The following is an 11,249-nucleotide window of genomic DNA, read 5'->3' on the forward strand; positions in this document are numbered from 1 at the left end:
TCCCTTTTTTTGTAATTTCTTTTCTTTTATTTATTATCTTTTCTATTTTATTTCATTCTAAATCATTTAGGCATTTTATAAAAATGTGTTTGCTTTATTATAATTGCCCTGACATTTAACTGCGCAATCCGAACATTTTTGTTTAATTTTTGAAAACTTTTGTTGTTTGCCAAATTTTTAAATTGAATTCGAATCGGTTCCGAACTAATGCGAGATTAACCACAGTAATCGAGGTGACGTGGCATCATTAGCGGAGGATTACTGTAGCGTAACTATCCGGGCGTCACACCCAATACAATGGTAGATTGTATAGGTGCACTAGTTCGGCGAAGAGATGGTGATACAAGTGCAATATGGATAGTAGATAAAAGTATTTGTAATCTGAAATTATAAAAACAGCAAGGTAACTAATGATAAAAGTGAGCGTAAACGGTATTGCAATGGTAGGAAACGAGGCCTAAGGTTCATACTTTCACTAGTGCAAGTTCTCTCAACAATAATAACATAATTGAATCACATAACAATCCCTCAACGTGCAACAAAGAGTCACTCCAAAGCCACTAATAGCGGAGAACAAACGAAGAGATTATGGTAGGGTATGAAACCACCTCAAAGTTATCCTTTCTGTTCTATCTATTCAAGAGTTCGTAGTAAAATAACATGAAGCTATTCTTTCCGCTCAATCTATCATAGAGTTCATACTAGAATAACACCTTAAGACACAAATCAACCAAAACCCTAACGTCACCTAGATACTCCATTGTCACCTCAAGTATCCGTGGGCATGACTATATGATAAGCGTCACACAATCTCAGATTCATCTATTCAACCAACACAAAGTACTTCAAAGAGTGACCCAAAGTTTCTACCGGAGAGTCAAGACGAACACGTGTGCTAACCCTTATGCATAGGTTCATGGGCGGAACCCGCAAGTTGATCACCAAAACATACATCAAGTGGATCACGTGAATATGCCATTGTCACCATAGATAAACACGGCAAGACATAAATCAAGTGTTCTCAAATCATTAAAGACTCAATCCAACAAGATAACTTCAAAGGGAAAACTCAATTCATCACAAGAGAGTAGAGGGGGGAGAAACATCATAAGATCCAACTATAATAGCAAAGCTCGAGATACATCAAGATCGTGCCATAGAGGGAACACGAGAGAGAAAACGAGAGAGAGAGAGATCAAACACATAGCTACTGGTACCACTACAAAAAAATACACTTCCGTGATGATACATGTTTGTCATAGTAGGTCGCGTTTTTTGTCATGCATGTACATCCATGACAAATTTATGAAAGAATCAAGATATTCATACCTGTGCTGTCGTAGAAGTGTTCGATGACATTACCAAAATTATCATCATGGAAGTGTCCACTTCCATGACGATAAATCTCGCGTCACAGAAGTGCTTTCGTCAAGGGTGACGACATGTGGCATCCACCGTAACGGAACACCGTTAAGCTGTCGGGTCGGGTTTTGGATCCGATAACCCGTTAACAGCCCCGACCAATGGGGATTTTCCATGTGTAAAATCATCATTGACTGGAGGAGACACGTGTCAGGTCCGCGCTGGTACAGGTGTCACTCATCCAATGGGCGAGACGCGCCTATGATATGTTGACACGTGGACCGGCCCATTAAGTTTAAACGGGCCGGCCCAACTAAAGGCCCACAAGATTTTTCGAACCATAATGGGCCGGCCCAGCTAAATGACCACGAGATTTTGCGGGCCATAATGGGCTGGCCCAGCTAATGGCCCACAAGATTTCGCGGGCCATAATGGACCGGCCCAAGTAAAGGCCCACAAGATTTTTGTTTGCCATAATGGGCCGGCCCAGGTAAAGGCCCACAAGATTCTTGCGGATTATAATGGGCCGGCCCGACTAAAGGCCCACGAGATTTCGCTGACATTAACGGGCGGGCCCAGCTGTAGGCCCACAAGAATTTGAGGGCCCTAGTAGGCTGGCCCATTAACTGGCTGCCATGTTTTGGGCCAAATGCCGGCCCATATTTGATCCGTTCCATTAATGGCATGCCACGTTCCGGGCCTAATAGTGGCCCATATGAGATCCGGCCCGTTAAAAGCTTACCACGTTCTGGGCTAAATCACGGCCCAGATCAGGTACAGCCCTTTAAGAGGCTATGGGCTCAATTATGGCCCATATCAGATTCGACCCATCAACTGAACACTATGCTTTTGGGCCCACTTGCTAGAGGCCCACTTAGTAATTCGGCCTGACATTAGTTTTGGCCTCTTAAGGACCCGTTTAACATTTCGGCCCTATATTAATTTCGGCCTCCTAAATGCCCATCATATAGTTGGGCCTAACTATGGCCCGGTTTGCATCCGGCCTGCTCGCAGCCGATATCTGATTGGGCCAAACAAGGACCGAGACAATTTTGGCCTGTTAAAAGCCCATGATTTGATTCGCACAATCATGGGCCGGGGTTCATTTCAGGCTGCTGCCGGCCCGTTAGCTGTTCGGCATGTTTCTGGCCCAACCTACATCGTGATTGCATGACGGCTCAATTATGTACCGTAATTTTACTGTTTAGCCGGTTTACTGCGAAGACAGTAAAATAACTGCAGCATCGTGAATAAGAAAAAACCTAGACTATACAATAAAGAAATTACAGCATATTACATCCACTGGACATCAAAGTTCGCCACTATGATAATAAAGCACAAGCAGACAGCAGATTACATACACTGGGCATCAAAGATCGCCACCAGTGCAAATAAACACGCCGACAAAATAATATACAAAACCGAGAGCACTTCAATAGAGTTCAAGAAAGGGTAGCCCTGCTGGGGAGCTGCAGCACAAGCAGCTGAGCAAGATGATGAGACTGCGCTTGTTCAACACTTAAATCTTCCTCTCTCTGAAAGATAAACAAGCAGACAGATGACAGGTTTTGCACATAAAAGTATCAGTGCTGACAATTCATCACATTTCTTACTGACGAATAAAGTGACACGGTTTAAAATTGCATTAACACAATATGGTATTGTTCAGGTCAAGACATGGCAGGAAATGACATTGTGAAGGAGTTGGCAGCTTCACGACACCACTGGATTACAGATCAAGAACTCATAAGTATGAATGGTTAGTGTGCTGTCAATTTATCCCATTTCAGATTAACAAATAAAGAGACGGTTTAAATAATACTCCCTCCGTCTGGAATTACTTGTCATCAAAATGGATGTGTCTAGAACTAAAATACATCTAGATACATCCATTTCAATGAAAGGTATTTTCGGACGGAGGGAGTAGTAGAATGATATGACATTGTTCATAGTTAAGACATTGCAGAATATGACACTGTGTTGTAGTGGATAGGTTCTCCACACCACTGGATTACAGATGAAGAACAGAAGCATACATGCAGTGCAAAAGAAGGTCACTTGCTCTGTATACTTTAATTTACATGGTATGAATAAGGAACTTGGTTGTACAACTGAAAACTTAAGTTGAGAAAGGACAAACTTTTGTTTATGAACTACTCCCTCCGTTCTAAAATAGATGACCCAACTTTATACTAACTTCAGTACAAAATTGGGTCATCTATTTTGGAACGGAGGGAGTACATAATAAACTTTAAACATGTAATTTGATGCAAACACCAAAAATAAACAGCTGTTGCAGTCATGCCTAACCAAATATATACAACAAAGTTTGAAAGCTTGAGATGGACAAACTTACATTATTGGTGAAGACAGGTTCTATAAAGGCCTTGTCCATGCTGATGGGAGGGCAATTCAAGAAGTTTACCACAGAATCTTCTTCATAAGCATTGCCTTTATTCTACATTTTGTTAAGAGTAAATATAAGATGTGATAATATACAAAAAAATGGAGAATATTTAAGATAAGATGAAGAGTGATGCTACATAACCAAGTAGCTATAAATGTAAGTGCAGCGATACAGGCAAAAGGTATAGCCAAGAGCAATGCACAACTAAACTTCTTCAGTACCAACCTTATGGTAAGAGTAAATATAGATCTGATGTGTAGAAAATGGAGGGCAAAGGAAAATAAGTTGTAGAGTGATGGTACATGAACAACTACCTATCATTATAAGTACACTGATAAAGGACAACATGTACTTACAAGAACAATGCAGAGCTAAAAAAACATTGGCATTGGATACTGAAGAATTTGGAGCGAACAATTGATAAGCAAGCTATCATGCATACTGTTGTCACATAATGAACCAGGTATGTATGCAAGTACAGTGACACAGGACAACAGGTACTAACAAGAGTAAAGCAGCGGGCAACATATTTGCGATATCCTGTCGTTCTTTTCAAACCGGAATTCTTCTTCGAGCAGATTTCCTGCAAACAAGATCCATAAGGCACATGCGGAAAAGTAGAAGTTCAAATTGTCATGTGATTTCATAGACAGTACCTCATCCTGGGAACGAGACCAGTGCATAACAATGTTTTTCCATTCAATGTCTTCTAAATTTAGCACAGGAGACTTCCCCGGAAATTCATTTATAGATTTGCCACCAAAGTGTGATTTCCTCAGGTAACACCGATACTGCTGCAATGCTTCCTTGAAAAGCACAAGCAAGCTTTCCTCGTCATGTCTATCCAGATTGACCCTTGCCTAGTTACAACAATGTAATGTAAATCATTGATGTGTTCAATCAGTAGAAAACAGGAAAATAATAACCATGAATAATAGCACTTACACGTAAGTTGGACAGGAAGATGTGAAAATGGTGTTTGTCTTCACAACAATCTTTCCATGATGGGAATATATGCATGTAGTCCCTAACAACATTGAAAGCATTGTCTTTTAAACTGGGAATAAATGGAATGGGCTTCCAATCTGCAGGAATTGGCCGTCACTTCAGTTGGGATAGGTCTTCGGCCGGTGGACTTGCTGTAGTTTTTGCTGGAGTGGGATTTTTCTGTGGCACAGCTGGTGCTATGGCAAATGAAATCGGTATACCTTTTGCTGGAGTGCAGGTCTTGTGTGGTGGGGCTAGTGGTGTGGCCAGTGAAGTATGGGTACAGTCTGCCGGAGTCGGTCCTACATTTTGTGTCACAGCTCTATCGAACATGGTAAAGAAGAGCAAGCAAATTTTGGATAATAAAATGTTGGTTGCGCAGTGCCCACACATGATGAACTAGAGCGCATTAAGAATGCAACTCCCAGCTGTCTCTCGACCATTTCAGACAGTTGGATGAAGATCCTACGTCTCCTAACCCTTCTTCTTCCTTGTCTGTGATTCTTCCCATACAGAACACTGCACGGGCCGCCGACCGGACCACCAGCCCCCACCGCCTGTGTTCCTCCGCCACCCCCACCCCCCACCCGCGCCGAGTTTTCTTCGTTCAACGAGGCCCCACAACCACCCGAGCCCCTTGGATCGCACTGGTGAACTCCGGCGAGCTCTGAAAAATCGACTGACCCAATTTTGAAATTTAGTCTACTGTGATTTAACTAGTGTGGAATATAAAAGGGGAAAACCATAAGCATTGGGAGTATAGTGTTGAGCGTGCCATGGCGGATCTGGAGGTGCAAACCGGACAAAGGCAACTTCGCAACCAAGACAAGAAATCAGAGTAAAGCAGTGGCAATCTATTCTCTCACACACCCTATATGTCTCTACATATGACTCATACCACTAAAATTACTCTCTCTCTCTCCTGTAGACACAACATTTGTTGCGGTCTCCTTTTCGTCTCCATCCCAGACTGACACCGATCAGACAACCTCGACTACCATCTCCTCTCTCTCTCTCTCTCACAGACACACACACACAACTCCTGCTTCCACCCCCCCTTCCCGACTACCGTCTCTCTCACACACACACAAAACTCTCGCTTTCGCACCCCGACTCGTATTTCTCTCACAAGCATTTATCAACTAGCTAGCCTCTAGATAGGTTTATACACCCGCACACTCATGCTTCCACCATTGCATACATGTCTCTCTCTCGCTCCTTGCATCTATGTAGCTTTTTCTTCCCTTCTCGAGACACGCCCTCTCGATCGTGCACACACACACTATCGCCTCATTTTAAGCTGATACCTATCGCACACACATTACTTGTGTCTTTGTCACACATGCACTCCATACTCCTCCACTCTCCCTCTCTCTCACGCACACACATGGGCTTTTTGCAACAACTAGCAAGATGCCATGCGTTGCACGGAACATCAAGATGCATTTGTATGGGTAGTTTATCTTGTTGGGGAAAAGGATGAACGAGGGAAGACCTTATTTGCAAATATGGAGAGGGGTGTGGGTATCTTTTTGCAAAATCGCCATAGTTTCCTTCCTATCCGTCAGATATAGATCGGACGGCCTATATTGCAGGATGGCAGGCACACGATCATCACCGACAATGCTTTTTATAAGAGTAGGGATAAAAAATAGAGTTGGTGATGATGGTGGGCCTGCCATCCTGCAATGTAGGTCGTCCGATTTATATCTGACGGATAGGAAGGAAAATATGGCAATTTACCCACACTCTTCACCACATTTGCAGATAAGGCCTTCCCTCGTTCATCCTTTTCTCCCACGAGATTTTGATGTTCCGTGCAACGCACAGGCATCTTGCTAGTAAGAGTAGAAATTAGACATACTCCCTCCGTCCGCGAATAAGTGTACATCTAGCTTTTGTCTTAAGTCAAAGTTTTAAAACTTTGACCAACTTTCTAGGGAAAAGTAGAAGCATTTATGGCACTAAATTAGTATCACTAGATCTGTTTTGAAATGTACTTTGATAATATACCAATTTGATGCCATATATGTTACTACTATTTTTTATAAAGTTGGTCACAATTTTGAAACTTTGACTTAGAATAAAAGCTAGATGTACACTTATTCATGGACGGAGGGAGTATACCACTTCTCGAATCATGAAACCTACAACATGCCTCCCTTGTCTCATCAAAACCGCCAAAGGAATATATTTTGAGTGAAACATAACATATTTTTAGTGATATAAGTATTTCAAAACTAGACTTTTTTTCTATCAAATCAGTGAATATGTATTAATCTACTTTGATCGTGTGACAACGCATTGGCACATTGCTAGTAGTTATTATAATTTGTTCGACACCAGACAAACGGTTGAGTACATATATGAAGAGAAGAGGCGCACGCACGCAGTCGGCCTCTTGCTGTCTCGCATACATGAGTGTTACGTAAAGGCGACGTTAACAAATAAACCCTAAAACCCTAGGTGCATGATTGCTGCATTCGCGGGTACCGCGTACGTGGTGGGGCACCTTTGTAGGAGTTGATGGTTGGGACCATAGGTGAACGACTTGGAGCGCGGTGGCTCGCAAGTTGCCACAGACCGAGTAGCCACGTTTAAAATATCATTTTTTTAGCGGGGTTAAGAGTTCCGATTTTAAATGGCACGTTATAAGTAGTAAGTAGTTTTTAGAATGATTGGTATGGAGCGAAAATGGAATTCATAGTACTACGTACCTCCTTGGCGTATGGTTGTATGGGTTTATGTTACGAGATGTTGCACCTGGTAGTTCTAGGGCAATTACTATGTTTTAGATTTAGATGCTGGTTTTCAGTAATCGGAAGGGGAAACCCTTCTTTGATTAAAAAAACCACTACCTCCATTCTGGTTTACTATTCCCCATCGTACTTTGGGTCAAAGTTTGTCCACGAATTTTACTTGTAAAATGTGAATGGAAAACGAGACTTTGTTATACCCAAACAAAAAAGGACGCGACCTCTCATAGCGCAGACATTGAACCGATGCGCCGGCCAAGAGGGCCGCGCTCGCTGCAGGCCGGCTGAGCACGCCTCCTCGTCGCGTGCAACTAGCTTAAGACTGCCCCGCCTTCCTTCATTGAATCCACGCGTGTGCCGGCAACACGTCCTTCCGCGAGCCGGCATGCATTTTAGAACACAAAAAATGACTAAAATATAATTAATTTACGCATGGTCTTGACTTGTTGTGCCTGCACTGGTAGCAGGAATTAGTAGAGTTTTTCTTTATTTATAAATCTCCTCACATTTTTTTGGCTTTGAAGTGAATCATGGTTGTGGATATTATGTATGAATGTGCAGATATCTGTGAACATGAGTTTGATGTGGAAGTTGGACTTGGAATGTCGGGCTTGCGCATGAACTATACCATGTCCAATGCTTCGTCTGTTATTGTTTGGAAAGTAATTGCTATTATTACATGACCCAAAAAAACATTTTGTGCCACATCAGTAGATGCACAGACATCACAACAGGCATGCCGACTGGATAAACATTTGAACCTAGCTATTATGAAGGAAATTTTGTATTAACAACAGTTTTAGATAGCAGGAGACGCCTAGCCTGCTCTGCCTCTGCTAGCTTATTTCTAGCTTCTTCCATCTCTTCTTTGGCTTGGGTGAAGAGAGCATCTGAGTGCTCTTTTCGCTTCTTCAGGAACTCAGCTACATTCTCAAGGGCTGCTGCACGCTTTCTTTCAGCCTTTACTAATGCCACGAGGACACGAACCGCTGACGACTCCACCTAGCTTGTGTGTAATCCAGCATCATCTGGGAATTTGCACCTTGTGTCTAATCCAGCATCATTAGGGAACTGGCACCTTGTGTGTGATCGAGCCTCATTTTGGAAACATGATCTCGAGGTTGACCATACTTCCCTCCTTGCAGGAACTGCATCCTGACATGAAGTTACTTCTTTTTTAGATCAATACTCAGAGAAACCTAGATCCATTTAGTAGAAGCCAGATAAACAGAACTCGGAGAAGTGAATTCAAAAGGAAAAGAAATATAAAAACAGTGAGAACACCCACTTCCTACATCAAGTTAAAAACGAAAGCATTAGTACGATTAAGACTCTTCTTATTACACATCAAAGAACACCATGCTTAAGAGAAACAGAAACTACAACATATAGACATCGAAGAACACGATGCTAAACGAAAGTAATTGAAAGGGTGTTACTTACCAAAGCTCGTTTTACAGGTTCGGTGCAGCTCCTCTTTAACTTGCCAAGCTCCTTGAAGATGTCCCGAATATCCTGTGTTTGGTCTTCATTGCTCCTCTGCATGTTCATACTCGTGGTTTTAAAATCTCAACATGGCAAGAAAAATACTACTAGTCATACTCATGCATCTTGTGGGCAACATTAAAGCACTCGTCTGCCATGTTAGTGCATCTCCAACAGAATCGCAATGCGCGGCGCTTTAGAAAAAGCGTTTACAGTGATGAGATCGAGAAGTAGATACTAGAGAGTAGAGGATAGTTCTCAGCATAGATAGATAAAAAAGATACCCATACCCCTCTCCAGATTTGCAAATAAGGCCTTCCCTCGTTCATCCTTTTCTCCCACAAGATAAACTACTCATACAAATGCATCTTGATGCGTGCAACGCATGGGCATCTTGCTAGTTCTTAAAACCTTTCCATCATTTGCCACACTGCTGGTTGCAGATGAAAAACCTACCCAAGCACAACGCGATACAGTAGCGACGCACAATTACAAGCTGATATTCTGTTGGACAATGGAGGCTATAACCAATTACTTTTACGGGAACAATAGCACCCAAGAAAATTGAAGGGTAGGTATGAACAAAATTGGAACTGCACATGTACTGCTAAGTGATTCAATACACACATTACCAATCGAGGAGGAGAACGATGGTCGCGGCGGCCTCTGTGAGTCATGGTCGGCAACGGGAGTCAGTTCATTGTCCATGACGGTGGTACTTCTGCGCTTGGTGTCGGCTTCCGGGAAGCAGATCCGAGACCGTGGAAGATGATGCCGGGGAAGAGGCTCCGTCTAGGACGACAACGATGGACCGGCTCCAGTGCGGCGTACGAGGTCATCGATGAGGCAGATGCGTTGCGGTGGACGAGTGCGCCGATGTAAAGGGGAGGAGCACGAAGGCTGCGGTGCCGTGGAGAAGTCTATTTTGCGGTGGGGATAGAAAATGGGGAGTATTCAGGTGTACTACTCTGGGTGCCGGGGTGGGGCTGGCTGGGTAGGGTGAACCTGAAGTTACGAAAACAGCCCCCTACCAAGCATCGTCCGTAGGCCTGTTCCGAAGGCTATGATGGTAACTTCCCACTGCTCGAATCAGGGTCGCGGGTGATTTTCCCGCCGACCTCAAAATTTTGTGACACTGGACTCCCCGTGTGGCGTGTTGAGTGATTCGGCTAAGCAACTAGCGAGTAGTAGTAGTAAACTCTGCATATTAGGTTTGACCGAAGTCAAACTTCCTAAAGTTTGACCAAGTTTATATAAAAATATAAACATTTACCATAACAAATATGTATGATGTGGAAGTACATTCAATAATGAATCTAATGGTATTTATTTGTTATTGTATATGTTAATATTTTTTGTTATAAGCTTTCTGAGAGTTTACAAAACTTGACTTTGACCAATGCTAATACGCGGACTAAAATAAAAACGGAGGGAGTACACATTTGTTTTCTTAGTTTGTAGTGAACTAATCATTTGTTGAAATTGTGAAATAAATATATTAGGCTATTGACTTCGAATGTAATGGTCTATACAATTCAATAGTTACAATCATTGTCGAATCCCAAGATGTATACAAGGTCTATAGTACTTCACAACATGCTCAAACTCACATAATCCCAGTCAAATGAGAATCTAAATGCATTTCATAGTTATTACTTTGTAGGATGCAACAAAAACAACCAAAACTCTACATCAGCCATTATAGAAGCAACATTTTGACATATCCCATTGTGTGAATGAAACGTGCAGAGAGAGCTTTTGAAGATGGAGCAGATAGGGCGGGAAAGATTGTATGTATGTGGACGAGAGAGTAGGAGACAAACCTAACGAGACACAGAGAGAGAGAGAGAGAGAGAAAGAGAGAGGAAGAAGTTAGGTCTGTGAGAAAGATGGAGACATGTAATATACGTGATTCTGTATACGTGGAAGGAGAAGAGACAACATGTTTGATGAGAGAGCTGGAAAAACATGGACGAGAGGGGAAGGATCTCATGGGTTGAGGGATTGACAATTTTGTGCGGGGGAGAGAGGGATTGGTAATTTTGTGCAAGAGAGAGAGAGGGTGGGGGGAGGAGTCAGTCAGCCGTCGTCACATCACCCTGCTTCCAAATGACCCCGCATTCTCTAGCGCGGTGTGGTCGCCGTCTTCGATCTGCTCGATGCCCTCTTTGAAGATTGAGGTGTTGTGCATGTTGGGGTGCAAAGAAGCACAAGCGAGAGTGGTCGCCGTATAACCTTGGATGGGGATGAAT

This window comes from Triticum aestivum, chromosome 3B, assembly GCF_018294505.1.
Source record: "Triticum aestivum cultivar Chinese Spring chromosome 3B, IWGSC CS RefSeq v2.1, whole genome shotgun sequence".
NCBI classification, from domain to species: Eukaryota; Viridiplantae; Streptophyta; class Magnoliopsida; order Poales; family Poaceae; genus Triticum; species Triticum aestivum.